The sequence below is a fragment of the Eumetopias jubatus genome, unplaced genomic scaffold, assembly GCF_037043125.1.
Source record: "Eumetopias jubatus isolate StellerSeaLion01/CBP00866 unplaced genomic scaffold, mEumJub1_p1.0 scaffold_1, whole genome shotgun sequence".
NCBI classification, from domain to species: domain Eukaryota; kingdom Metazoa; phylum Chordata; class Mammalia; order Carnivora; family Otariidae; genus Eumetopias; species Eumetopias jubatus.
In genome coordinates, this window is record NW_028274807.1 from 207,517,117 (window position 1) to 207,531,857 (window position 14,741).

The 14,741-nt window shown below is 39.4% G+C and overlaps 2 pseudogenes; one reads left to right on the forward strand and one right to left on the reverse strand.

Annotated features, from left to right (window-relative positions):
* Positions 1–3,585: 3,585 nt before the first annotated feature.
* LOC114203271 (olfactory receptor-like protein OLF4) lies at positions 3,586–13,094 on the forward strand (annotated as a pseudogene).
* Positions 8,158–9,114, reverse strand: LOC114203269 (ribosome production factor 2 homolog pseudogene; annotated as a pseudogene).
* Positions 13,095–14,741: the final 1,647 nt, after the last annotated feature.

The following is a 14,741-nucleotide window of genomic DNA, read 5'->3' on the forward strand; positions in this document are numbered from 1 at the left end:
ATGCAAAAATTCTGACCAAAATACTAGCCAAAGGATCCAACAGTACATTAAAAGGATTATTCACCACGACCAAGAGGGATTTATCCCTGGGCTGCAAGGCTGGTTCAACATCCGCAAATCAATCAACGTGATACAATACATTAACAAAAGAAAGAACAAGAATCATATGATCCTCTCAATAGATGCAGAAAAAGCATTTGACAAAGTAGAGCATCCTTTCCTGATCAAAACTCTTCAGAGTATAGGGTTAGAGGGTACATACCTCAATATCATAAAAGCCATCTACAAAAAACCTACAGCGAATATCATTCTCAATGGGGAAAGGCTGAGATCTTTTCTCCTAAGGTCAGGAACGCAGCAGGGATGTCCACTCTCACCACTGCTATTCAACATAGTATTAGAAGTCCTAGCCACAGCAATCAGACAACAAAAAGAAATCAAAGGCATCCAAATCGGCTAAGAGGAAGTCAAACTCTCACTCTTTTCAGATGATATGATACTGTATGTGGAAAACCCAAAAGACTCCACCCCAAAACTGCTAGAACTCATTCAGGAATTCATTCAAGTAGCAGGCTATAAAATCAATGCACAGAAATCAGTGGCATTCCTATACACCAACAACAAGACAGAAGAGAGACAAGTCAAGGAGTCGATCCCATTCACAATTGCACCCAAAACTATAAGATACCTAGGAATAAATTTAACCAAAGAGGCAAAGGATCTGTACTCAGATAACTATAAAATACTCATGAAAGAAATTGAAGAAGACACAAAGAAATGGAAAAACGTTCCATGCTCATGGATTGGGAGAACCAACATTGTGAAGATCTCAATGCTACCTAGAGCAATGTACACATTCAATGGAATCCCCATCAAAATACCATCCACTTTTTTCAAAGAAACCGAAAAATAATCCTAAAATTTGTATGGAACCAGAAGAGACCCCGAATAGCCAGAGGAATATTGAAAAAGAAAAGCAAAGCTGGCGGCATCACAATTCCGGACTTCCAGCTCTATTGCAAAGCTGTCATCATCAAGACAGCATGGTACTGGCACAAAAACAGACACATAGATCAATGGAACAGAATCGAGAGCCCAGAAATGGACCCTCAACGCTATGGTCAACTTATCTTTGACAAAGCAGGAAAGAATGTCCAATGGCAAAAAGACAGTCTCTTCAACAAACGGTGTTGGGAAAATTGGACAGCCACATGCAGAAGAATGAAACTGGACCATTTCCTTACAGCACACACAAAGATAGACTCCAAATGGTTGAAAGACCTAAACGTGAGACAGGAGTCCATCAAAATCCTAAAGGAGAACACAGGTAGCAAACTCTTCGAACTCAGCCGCAGCAACTTCTTCCTAGAAACATCACCAAAGGCACGGGAAGCCAGGGCAAAAATGAACTTTGGGATTTCATCAAGATAAAAAGCTTTTGCACAGCAAAAGAAACAGTCCACAAAACCAAAAGACAACCGACAGAATGGGAGAAAATATTTGCAAATGACAGATCAGATAAAGGGCTAGTATCCAAAATCTATAAAGAACTTATCCAACTCAACACCCAAAGAACAAATAATCCAATCAAGAAATGGGCAGAAGAAATGAACAGACATTTTTCCAAAGAAGACATCCAAATGGCCAACAGGCACATGAAAAAGTGCTCAACATTGCTCGGCATCAGGGAAATCCAAATCAAAACCTCCATGAGATACCACCTCACACCCGTCAGAATGGCTAAAATTAACAAGTCAGGGAACGACAGATGTTGGCGGGGATGTGGAGAAAGGGGAACCCTCCTACACTGTTGGTGGGAATGCAAGCTGGTGCATCCACTCTGGAAAACAGTATGGAGGTTCCTCAAACAGTTGAAATTAGAGCTACCATTCGATCCAGCAATTGCACTACTGGGTATTTACCCCAAAGATACAAATGTAGGGACCCGAAGGAGTACGTGCACCCCAATGTGTATAGTAGCAATGTCCATAATAGCCAAACTGTGGAAAGAGCCAAGATGTCCATCAACAGATGACTGGATAAAGAAGAGGTGGTATATATATACAATGGAGTATTATGCAGCCATCAAAAGGAATGAGATTTTGCCATTTGCAGCGACATGGTTGGAACTGGAGGGTTTTATGCTGAGTGAAATAAGTCAATCAGAGAAAGACATGTATCATATGACCTCACTGATATGAGGAATTCTTAATCTCAAGAACAAACTGAGGGCTGCTGGAGTGGTCGGGGGTGGGAGGGTTGGGGGTGGCTGGGTGATAGACATTGAGGAGGGTATGTGCTACGGTGAGCGCTGTGAATTGTGTAAGACTGTTGAATCATAGATCTGTACGTCTGAAACAAATAATGCATCATATTTTAAGAAAAAAGAAAAAGAAGAAGATAGCAGGAGAGGAAGAATGAAGGGGAGTAAGTCAGAGGGGGAGACGAACCAGGAGAGATGATGGACTCTGAAAAACAAACTGAGGTTTCTAGAGGGGAGGAGCGTAGGGGGATGGGTTAGCCTGGTGATGGGTATTAAAGAGGGTACATTCTGCATGGAGTACTGGGTGTTATGAACAAACAATGAATCATGGAACACTACACCAAAACAAATGATGTAATATATGGTGATTAACATAACAATAAAAAATTTAATAAAAAAGAACCATTGCCCCAGAGCTTGAGAACTAGAAGCATCCTGACAGAATGATACTCAAGGACAACCATATACTCAGCTATTCAGTGTGAACAGATCACTGGACAGCACCAATCACCATTTCTACAATGTAAAATGGAGTTCATAGATGTACATTCTCAGTAATAAGATGTCTAGAAAAATTAAGTCAAACAATCCATATGACTTGTGAAGCTCATGTTATAGTACATAAAGTGATCTAAACACATCTGTTATAATTATTAACCATTTTATAATAAGGGACTAAATCCAAGCTCTTAACTTGTATAAAGTAAGAAATTCCTAATTGTCATGGCAAATGTGTCTTGAAGCCAATGTGTGTAGTGACCAATGTTTATTATCAGAAGAACCCACTTCTCCGCCTTATTGAATAGAAGAACAGACCCTGACTGGAGATAGCAGGGCCGGGTCCCTACCACATGTCAATGTTTTGAAGATGAAGAGACCTAATCCAGGCATATTCCTTGGTCTTAGACTTGGAGAAAAGTAAAACTCGCAGCTGAAATAAGGTGCTAGAGAATTCACACATCAGGAAGGGGGCAAGTTCAGGGAAAGGGAGTAAAACAAACGAAAGAACTGGATTCTCACCTAGTCTTCTGAGAACTGAGATTCATTAGGGAAAGTGTCCTTTCTGCCCAGAGAACTTTTCCACTTGGGAATCATGTGCTTAGAGGTTGGAGTCACAAGAGGGAAGTGTACCTAATGAACAAATACAGGGATCTGTGAAGACCTCCTTGTCTCCAGCTCATCATCCTGTACGACCTTGGACGGGAAGGGCCATGATTTTTGTCTGTTTGTTCTGAGTCCTAATTCTGGCTGGAGGCCGATGTTTCACTCCTACCTGCTGCCTTGGCTGAGGACAGAGCTTGAGTCCCTATCATCTGCCATCCATGGAGGAATTCAGACTTCCAGAAGGACACCTTCCTGTCAGACAGCCCAGCAGGTGAGTCCAACATCCCAGTGGAAAACAGGGTCAGAGAAAATGGAAGCCAAGAACATTGACCCATCACCACCTGAGAGCCAATTCAACTTAGCCCAGAACAAGTGATCACTGTGTTTGTTTGCTTAAGTAATTAATGTACTATCAGTGGTAATGTCAATTTCACAGAGTGACTGCTATTCACACTCTTGAAGGTCTTTCATATTCTTTATCATTAAATTGTTATCATAGCAATGCTAGAAAAAGTATGTTGAGATTGTGACACTCAATGTGTGGTTCTAATCAGGTGTGATTTTTGTCCCCTGGGGAGTCACTGATCACAGTCTGGAGCCAGCTTTGCCTATCACACTGGAGAGGTGTGCATGGAGGCCACAGATGCTCTAAACACTCTACAATGCACAGGACACCACCACCCCAGGGTGTGACCAGAATGTCCATGGTAAGGAGACAGAGAAACCCTGAGTTAAAGAGTATCAGTATTTGGGTCACAGCTGCCTTCAGGTTCTGCCTTCAACCCTGTAACACTTACTTTGCTGCCAGCAAATTCAGAGTAACCCCTTGGCCACGAGTTTAAAAGTTCCAACAACAAAGAATGTAACTTGTCTCAGGGCTCTTGTCTCATGGAGTCTAAGAATGAATCTCAAGAACAAAAGGGTGAAGAGAAGTGGAAGTTTATTAAGTGAAGGAGAGAACAATGGAAAGGAAAGAGCTCTCAGGAGTGAAGGGGTTCTGAATGGGTTGCCACTGAGGGCTTTTATGGTCGTTCTTTTTTTATTATTTTTTAATTAATGATTTTTTTTTATTATGTTAAGTTAGCCACCACACCGTATATCATTAGTTTTGGATGTAGTGTTCCCTGATTGTTTAGTTGCATATAACACCCAGTGCTCATTACAACACATGCCTTTTTTTTTTTTTTTTTTTTACTTTTTAAACCTTTACATTTATCTCCATTTCCTTATGGGAGATAACATGAGTATGACAAAATAACTGGACCTCAATAAACTCATAACCTAGTAGAAGGGAAAGATAAGTATCTATTTGAAGCAAAATATGATAGATGCCTTCAGAGAAGAATAAATTTTAATGAAGCTTCAAAGCTGGACGGAAAGGAGGCCAAGGTTCAAAGAGCCTCAGATGAAGCGTAGAACGGGGCTTCTTGTGCACTGCATTACTGCATGGCCAATTTTCAAAGGCCAGCTCTTCCCAGTCAAACGAAGACAGAAGCTGAAGGTGGATACAGTCAATGGGAAAATCGGGACCCTCTCCCTTATTTTCCCTGTGAATGTAGTTTCAATATCAATAGTTTTACAGTCTCGTTTCAGAAAGCAAAATGAAAATGAATCTGATGCATTCTTTTTAGTTCACTTCTTACCAACAACATCCGATTTAAAGGATTTTATATGTTGACTATATGGCCACTAACATTTAATAAAAATGTTTAACCTCATTAGTAATCAAAGAAATGAAAATTAGAATAGCCTTTATTTTTATTTATTTTAATTTTTTAATTTAGATTCAATTAGCCAACATAGAGTACATCATTAGTTTCAGATGCAGAGTTCAACAATTCATCAGTTGTGTAACACCCAGTGCTCCTCACCCTATGTGCCCTCCTTAATGTCCATTACCTGGTTATGGCATCCCCCCACCCACTGCCCCTCCAGCAACCCTCAGTTTGTTTCCTATAATTAAGAGTGTCTTATGATTTGTCTCTCTCTTTGATGTATGGGAACTGACCAGGGAACTTGGTAAATCTCTTGTCAATATCATGGAGGATTTGAGAATATTGGGTCTCTATTTAGAACAAAATGGTGGACTTGTAACTATCATCAGAACAAACAAGGTGCTTTTGTAAATATCAAGTCTATTTTTCCACATCTGGGAATCTTTGTGAGCCTGATTATATAGACCCCTGGGTGACCCTAGTCATGTAGCTCCCTGCCTAACCTCACCTGTCCTTACTCAAAGGCACCGTTAAGTTTGTACCCCAGGCTGTTGGGTGAAAGAGATATTTCTTTTTGTTTTCTCGAACTATATCTCAGTATTAGCAAACTTCATATTTGTGATGACCACTTTGATTGGCCTTTATTATTATTAAATGCCCATATATTACTCCCCTTCCACTGCCTTTTAATTCTTTTTCTTTCCTTTCCTTTCCTGTCCTTTTTCTTTCTTTCTTTTTCTTTCTTTCTCTTTCTTTTTCTTTCTTTCTTTTCTTTATTTCCTTTCTTTTCTTTCTTTCTCTCTCTTTCCTTCACTCTCTCAATCTCTCCCTTCCTTCCTTCCTTCCTCAGGTCCCAATGCCTAAAACATGGCCCACACTCAATTTATATTTTGGAAATTTGGAAACATTTTTAAATGAAAATTATAGAACACATGGCCTTTTGGGCAAAAAAATGGTTGGAACAAAAATTCCATCACTATGGTGGTACATGGGATTCCCTGAAGGAGACCAGATGCATACCCCACATATTAAAATGAATTTCTAGACTACAAAATACAAAGTAACATTTCAAATCTGTGAGTAATGCAACTTTGTGTGAAAATCAGTCATGTTGTTTCTCTCTTTCCCAGAAATCACCTCCACCACCTGGGACCAGGCAATGATACACAAATTTCAAAGTTTCTTCTTCTGGGATTTTCAGAGGAACCACAAATGCAGCCCCTCATATTTGGGCTTTTTCTCTCCATGTACCTGATCACTGTGTTTGGGAACCTGCTCATCGTCTTGGCTGTTGGCTCAGACTCCCATCTCCGCATGCCCATGTACTTCTTCCTCTCCAACCTGTCCTTTGTAGACATCTGCTTCACCTCTACCACCATCCCCAAGATGCTGATGAATATACAGACAGAGAGCAAAGTCATCATGTATGCAGGCTGCATTACTCAGATTTATTTCTTCATACTCTTTGCTGTGTTGGACGTCTTTTTACTGAGTGTGATGGCCTATGACCGGTTTGGCCATCTGTCACCCCCTGCACTACACGATCATCATGAACCCTGGGCTCTGTGGACTGCTGGTTCTGGTGTCCTGGGTCATGTGTATCCTGAATTCCTTATTACAAAGTTTAATGCTGTTGTGGTTTTCCTTCTCTACACACTTCCAGATCCCCCACTTTTTTTGTGAATTCCATCAGATGATCCAACTTGCTTGTTCTGACACCTTTCTAAATAACTTGGTGATGTATTTTGCAGCTGTCCTGCTGGGTGGAGGTCCTTTTGCTGGGTTGCTTTACTCTTATTCTAAGATAGTTTCCTCCATACTTGGGATCTCATCAGCTCAGGGCAAGTATAATGCATTTTCCACCTGTGCATCTCACCTCTTTGTTGTCTCCTTATTTTATTGTACGAGCCTAGGAGTGTACCTTAGCTCTGCTGCTCCCCAGAGCTCCCACTCAAGTGCAGTAGCCTCGGTGATGTACATGGTGGTGACGCCCATGCTGAACCCCTTCATCTACAGCCCGAGGAACAGAGACATAAACAGGGCTCTGAAAGGAATCATTGGGGTTCCAGTGATGCGAGGGCCAATCTTGCTGGGGCAGAAGAAGTGCCCATGATTGCAGGGCTCAGAGCCTCAGAGCCAGAAACTGCTATTCTTCTATCAAATTGGAAGTAAAATTTGCTCCTTCTATTTATTTCCTAGAATTTCCGTTTGTTTGAATTCAACTTCTCCATACATTTAAGTAATTCACTTTATTAATCTTCTGCTCTGAGAAACTTCAATAGCAGCGTAATCATGAATTCTGTTCCCAAATATCAGTACAAATGCCTAGAATGGGAAGAAGCAGGTTTTTATAATTTCTCTCAGTTCTGATTGCTTTTATAAGTGTATCTGTTCACTAGGACTGTATAAAAAGCCATTCTGAAAACACGTGTCTTCATATAATGCTTTTATAATCGAATGACATTGTCTGGTGGGGAGTTGTTCTGATGTATTGTGTACTAGTCAGTCTCTACTTTGTATTTCTAAAGGTCATCCACGATGTTTTGTGGAGCTGTAGTTCACATCTTTCTTCAACTGCTACATGATATTTATGCCATTTAAATATGTAGGTTCGTCTTACAGTTTATTCAAAAAGTAATTTACCAAATATAAATTGTCTTAATTGAATTTTGCCATTTCTATATACATATGTGACACTTTGCCTTCTTCCCAGTTATAACACATTTCTCCCACCCCTGTCAAGTGTGACTCAGCTACAGGTGCTTTTGATCTGGTGTGAGACATACACCATTAGAATTTTAAATTCTAACTGAACTATTGGAGTTTAATTACATACAATAAGCTACATGTATGGTAAAGGTACAGTTTTCTGAATTAAAGGCATCATACTTGAACATATATACTGTATGGGACCATTTGTAACAACTCAAGAAGATGCACAGGAAGTCTAATCTGCATTTTTTTTAAATTACCATGCTACAAAAATATTTAATAAAATCTTTAAGAAACTTAGAAATGACTGATGATTGATAATTCTCTTAAGTAAACAGACTACAATAACATTATAGTCACTGGCTAAGTTCCATCATTTTTTTTAATTCTCTTTGACTTTTTCTCTTGGTCTTCTGTTATCCTTTCTGCAGGTCGCTTCTTCAACCCCTTCATTTGCCTGGTTTGTAGTTTGCTTAGGTCTTGCTTCCTCATATGAATCCTTCCATAAGTTGTACCAAAAGTATCATGGGAGGCATTTTTCTTCTTCTTTGCCTTGAGCGCTTTTGGCATTTTCATAGATAATTTATAAAGATCATCTGATGCCAGATGTGTCCTCCTCAGAACCAGATCCAATGAGGGCCCTATGTCTTCCAATTCAATCCTTGGTGTTCTACAACCAGATTTCTTCAACAGCAACTTATAGCTTCGAAAGTAAATCTTCCCATTCAATGCAGTGAAGTGCAGAACATACTCTAAACCAGCCAGGCGGATATTTGGTACTGTGGGGCCTCTGAAGAAATCACTAAGAAGACTTTTTAGCCTTCTGTAGTCTTCTGTTACATCAAAATCTCACCAGCAAAGATTAACATGGGTTTTGTTCCCTCGGGACATTTACTATTCTTAATATCTTTTAGAGAGACAATCTTCTTGATACCCAACTCAATCATATCCAGCACATGGTAGTCATACATACGACCTATTACTAGATTATTTGGCCGCGTCTTATTATGGGAGCCAAACATAAGTAAAGAACAATCTGACTTCTTTGAAAAGAATTCCAATGTCTCATCCTCAAATGGTCTTGTAATGTTTTTCTTTTTATACAGAACTCCATACGGTTTTTTCAGTGCATACACATCTTTAAGTACTTGTGTCACCATGGAATTTGCATTTCCCCCTTTAATCAGCATAGCATTTTTAATATTTTCACTGAGTTTCAGTTCTCTCTTCTCAAGGAATCTCTTGGCTCTTTTCGTTTTGGGCTTTACAACTCGATCCAAAGCGTCCATGGCTACCGCAACGCGAATCCCGGGAACGCACGTGCACTTAATCTGCATTTTTATGTTGTTAAAAACGTAATTCACCTGGACATCTGTTTCCTTATTGCTGAAGGTAATGTGGAAATTGAAATGCATGTTGTGAGGAATAAAGGGTTGGATACACTTTGTCATGTCCAAAGAAAACATTTGAGGGTGTGGAGTGTGGGTATGTATGTAAGTGTGTGCACTCATGCACATCTTTCTTTCAAATAAACATGCTTACACAAATGTGTGCAAACATACACACACTGGTTTATAATTCCATCTATTATGTTGAAAGAAAATCTGAGAGAAATTTGCAGAATATTGAAATGAAAAGGAATGTTTGCATGAACGTGAAATAGGAAGAATCTAGTAATTTTTTTTTTATTTGAGAGAGAGAGAATGAGAGAGAGAGAGCACGAGAGGGAAGAGGGTCAGAGGGAGAAGCAGACTCCCTGCCGAGCAGGGAGCCCGATGTGGGACTCGATCCCGGGACTCCAGGATCATGACCTGAGCCGAAGGCAGTCGCTTAACCAACTGAGCCACCCAGGCGCCCAGAATCTAGTAATTTTGACACAAGTTAGTTGAACATAATATAAAATAAAATTTAAAGTAGAATGAGTGACTTAATGTAAAAAAAAAAATTAGGGTGGGGCGCCTGGGTGGCACAGTCCTTTGAGTGCCATACTCTATGTTTAGGCTCAGGTCACGACCTCAGGGTCATGAGATCCAACCTTGTGTCAGGCCCTGTGCTCAGTGTGGAGTCTGCTTGAGTTTCCCTCTCCCTCTCTCTGCCCGTTCCCTCCCCCCATCAAATAAATAAATAAATCTTTTTTTAAATTTTATTTTATTATGTTATGTTAGTCACCATACAATCATCACCAGTTTTCAATGCAGTGATCCATGATTCATTGTTTTCGTACAACCCCCAGTGCTCCATGCAGTACGTGCCCTCCTTAATACCCATCACTGGGCTAACCCATCCTCCCACCCCCTCCCCTCTGAAACCCACAGATTGTTTCCCTGAGTCCATAGTCTTTCAGGGTTTGTCTCCCCTGCTGATTCCCCCCCTTCAGTTTTCCCTTCCTTCTCCTAATGTCCTCTGTGCTATTCCTTATGTTCCACAAATAAGTGAAACCATATGGTAATTGACTTTCTCTGCTTGACTTATTTCACTTAGCATCATCTCCTCCAGTTTGATCCATGTAAATGCAAATGGTGGCTATTCATCCTTTCTGACGGCTGAGTAATATTCCACTGTCTATATGGACCACATCTTCTTTATCCATTCATCTGAGGAAGGGCTTCTCGGCTCTTTCCACAGTTTGGCTATTGCGGACATTGCTGCTATGAACATTGGGGTGAATATGGCCCTTCTTTTCACTACATCTGTGTCTTTGGGGTAAATACCCAGTAGTGCAATTGCTGGGTCATAGGGTAGCCCTATTTTTAGTTTTTTGAGGAACCTCCATACTGTTTTCCAAAGTGGCTATATCAACTTGCTTTCCCACCAACAGTGTAAGAGGGTTCCCCTTTTTCCACAACCTCTCCAACATTTGTTGTTTTCTGCCTTGTCCATTTTTGCCATTCTAACTTGTGTAAGGTCATATCTCAAAGTGGTTTTGATTTGAATTTCCCTGATGGCTAATGATGTTGAAATTTTTTTCATGTATTTGTAAGCCATTTGTATATCTTCTTTGGAGAAGTGTCTGTTCATGCCTTCTGCCCATTTTTTGACTTAATTATTTGTTTTTTGGGTGTTGAGTTTGAGAAGTTCTTTATAAATCTTGGAAATCAATGCTTTGTCTGTAGTGTCATTTGCAAATATCTTCTTCCATTCTATGGGTTGCCTTTTAGTTGTGTTGACTGTTTGCTTTGCTGTGCAGAAGTTTTTTACCTTGATGAAGTCCCAAAAGTTCATTTTTGCTTTTGTTCCCCTTGCCTTTGGAGATGTGTTTTGAAAGAAGTTGCTGTAGTCAATGTCAAGAAGGTTACTGTCTATGTTATCCTCTAGATTTTCATGGATTCCTGTCTCACACTGAGGTCTTTCATCCCTTTAGAGTTTATCTTTGGGTATGGGGTAAGTAAATGGTAGCATTTCATTCTTCTGTATATAGCTGTCCAATTTTCCTAGCACCATTTATTGAAGAGGCTGTCTTTTTTACATTGCATGTTTTTCCTGCTTTGTCGAAATTTAGTTGACCACAGAGTTGAGGGTCCATAGCTGGGCACTCTATTCTGTTCCATTGATCTATGTGTCTGTTTTTGTGCCAATACCATGCTGTCTTGGTGATCACAGCTTTGTAATATAGCATGAAATCAGGCAACGTGATGCCCCCAGCTTTGTTTTTCTTTTTCAACATTTCCTTGATGATTCGGGGTCTTTTCTGGTTCCATACAAATTTTAACATTATTTGTTCCAGCTCTTTGAAAAATGCCATTGGTATTTTGATTGGGATGGTGTTGAAACTGTAGATTGCTCTGGGCAGCATAGACATTTTAACAATGTTTATTTTTCTAATCCATGAGCATGGGATATTTTTCCATCTTTTTGCATCTTCTGCAAATTCTTTCATAAGTGTTCTGTAGTTTCTAGAGTACAGACCTTTTACCTCTTCGGTTAGGTTTATTCCTAGGTATCTTATGGTTTTTTTGTGCTATTGTAAATGGAATTGATTTCCTGATTTCTCTTTCTACGTTTACATTGTTCTTTGCATTGATTTTATATCCTGCCACATTACAGAATTGCTGTATGAGTTCTAGTAATTTGGGGGTGGAGTCTTTTGGATTTTCCACATAAAGTATCATGTCATCTGCAAAGAGAGAGAGTTTTACTTCTTCTTTGCCAGTTTGAATACCTCTTATTTCTTTTTGTTGTCTGATTGCTGATGCTAAGACTTCTAGTACCATGTTGAGCAATAGTGGCGAGAGTGGGCCTCCTTGTCGTGTTCCTGATCTTAAGGGAAAAGCTCTCAGCTTTTCTCCATTGAGAATGATATTCGCTGTGGGCTTTTCATAGATGGTTTTTATGAGCTTGAAGAATGTTCCCTCTATCCCTATACTCTGAAGAGTTTTAATCTGGAAAGAATGCTGTATTTTGTCAAATGCTTTTTCTGCATCAGTTGAGAAGACCATATGGTTCTTCTCTCTCCTCTTATTAATGTGTTCTATCACACTGATTGATTTGTGAATGTTGAACCACCCTCGCATCCCAGGGATAAATCCCACTTGGTCGTGGTGGATGATCCTTATAATGTACTGTTGAATGCTATTATCTAGGATTTTGTTGAGGATTTTGGCGTCCGTATTCATCAGGGATATCGGTCTGAAATTACTGTTTTTGATGGGGTCTTTGCCTGGTTTGGGGATCTAGATAATGCCGGCCTTATAGAATGAGTCTGGAAGCTCTCCTTCTGTTTCTATTTTTTGAAACAGCTTCAGGAGAATAGGTATTATTTCTTCTTTGAATGTTTGGTAGAATTCCCGAGGGAATCCATCAGGCCCTGGACTCTTGTGTTTTGGGAGGTTTTTGATCACTGCTTCAATCTTGTTACTGGTTATTGTCTATTCAGGTTGTCAGTTTCTTTCTGTTTCAGTCTTGGCAGTTTATAGGTTTCCAGGAAGGCATCCATTTCTTCCAGGTTGCTTAATTTATTGGCATATATTTGTTAATAACAATGTCTAATAATTGTTTCTATTTCCTTGGTGTTAGTCGTGATCTGTCCCCTTTCACTCATAATTTTATTAATTTGTAGAATCTCGTCAGCTCAGGGAAAGCATAAAGCATTTTCCACCTGTGCATCTCACGTCTCCATTGTCTCCTTATTTTATTGTATGAGCCTAGGAGTGTACCTTAGCTCTGCTGCTCCCCAGAGCTCCCACTCAGGTGCAGTAGCCTCGGTGATGTACACGGTGGTGACACCCATGCTGAACCCCTTCATCTACAGCCTGAGGAACAGAGACATAAAGGAGGCTCTGAAAGGAGGAGGGCAACTATAAAAGGCACAGTTGTCCTGGTGGTGAAGAAGTGCCTTGACTGCAGGGCTCAAAGCCACAATTTTTTATTTTTGTGAAATAGAATTTACTCCTATGTATTTCCAAAAATTTCCATTTCTTAGAATTCAACTTCTCTTTACAATTTCAGAAAACTCCATTTTCTAAGCTTTCTGCTCTGTCTGATATAGATACAGTTTTTCCCTTTATCCATTTTCATAAGTTCCCACAGTTCTTCCCAACCTTGGATCAGAAATATTTGAAAACTTCCATATCTTTTATAGGACCACTTTGATTTCTTAAAGATGATTACTTTTTTTGACATATATCATGTGAAGTAAAATTTCACTAGACTTCCTGAAGGATTAACCATGAGTTGTTTTCCTCATATGAATAAAACTACTCTTCACATCTAAAGCCATTTATAGAATTTCATCATAGAGGAAAATATGAAATCACAGTTTGCAGGGTGGGTCTGCTGTCATTCTATTTTACTCCTTAACTGCTTTTCTGGATAATGTAGATTTTATCATCATCCCCCTTAAGCCTCTGCTTATGGATAACGATGCTATAGGCTAAGAATGCCTGTGACACTCATCTGGGCCTAAGATACTTGTGACTCAGCTCTGAGCCAATGTGTGGATGGACTGTCCCTTGTTATTATTATTATTTGTTGTTGATTTTGTTAAAATATAATTGACATCATGTTGCATTAGTTTTAGTTGTACAATCCAATGACTCAGAAGCTGTTGATATTGCAGGATGATCATAACAAGTTCAGCTATCATCCATCTCAATATACAATTACAAACTTTCTCTCGTGATGATAGTTGTCAAGATCCCCTCTCCTAGCTACTTTGAAGTGTACAATACAGTTTTGTTAGCTAGAGTCACCATGCTGGACATGACATCCCCATGACTTACTCAATTTATAACAGGAAATTTGTACCTTTTCACACTTTCACCCATTTCACCCACTCCCCATGCTCTAGCTCAGACTACTGCCGATGTGTTCTGCATATCCACAAGCTTGGTTTGGTTTTGTTCCTATTTTAAGATTCCACACATAAATAAATACCAGTATATGGTATTTATCTTCCTCTGTCTGACTTATTTCACTGAGCATAATGCCCCCAAGGTCCATCCATGCTGTCACAAATGCCAAAACTTCATTCACTTTTATGCTGAGTATATTCCATTATATATATAACTATGTAGATATATATGACAAGGATAATTTCACTAGACTTCTTATCCTTAGAATTCCTATGTAGATATATGATACTTTCTGGTTTATTTTATTTTAATTCCAGTATAGTTAACATAATGTGTTCCATTATTTTCAGGTGTACAATATAGTGATTCAACACTTCCATGCATCACCCAGTGTAGCACACTTTCTTTACCCATTCATCCACTGATGAACGTATAGGTTGTTTCCATGTCTTGGTTATTGTAATTATGCTACAATGAAATGGGGCTGTGTACATCTTTTCAATTTTGTGTTTTTGTTTTCTTTTTCTTTTCAGGTTTCTTTTTTTATAATTTAAATTCAATTAGCTAACATACAGTACATCATTAGTCTCAGATGTAGTGTTCAACAATTAATCAATTGTGTATAACACCCAGGGCTCATCACATCATGTGCTTTCC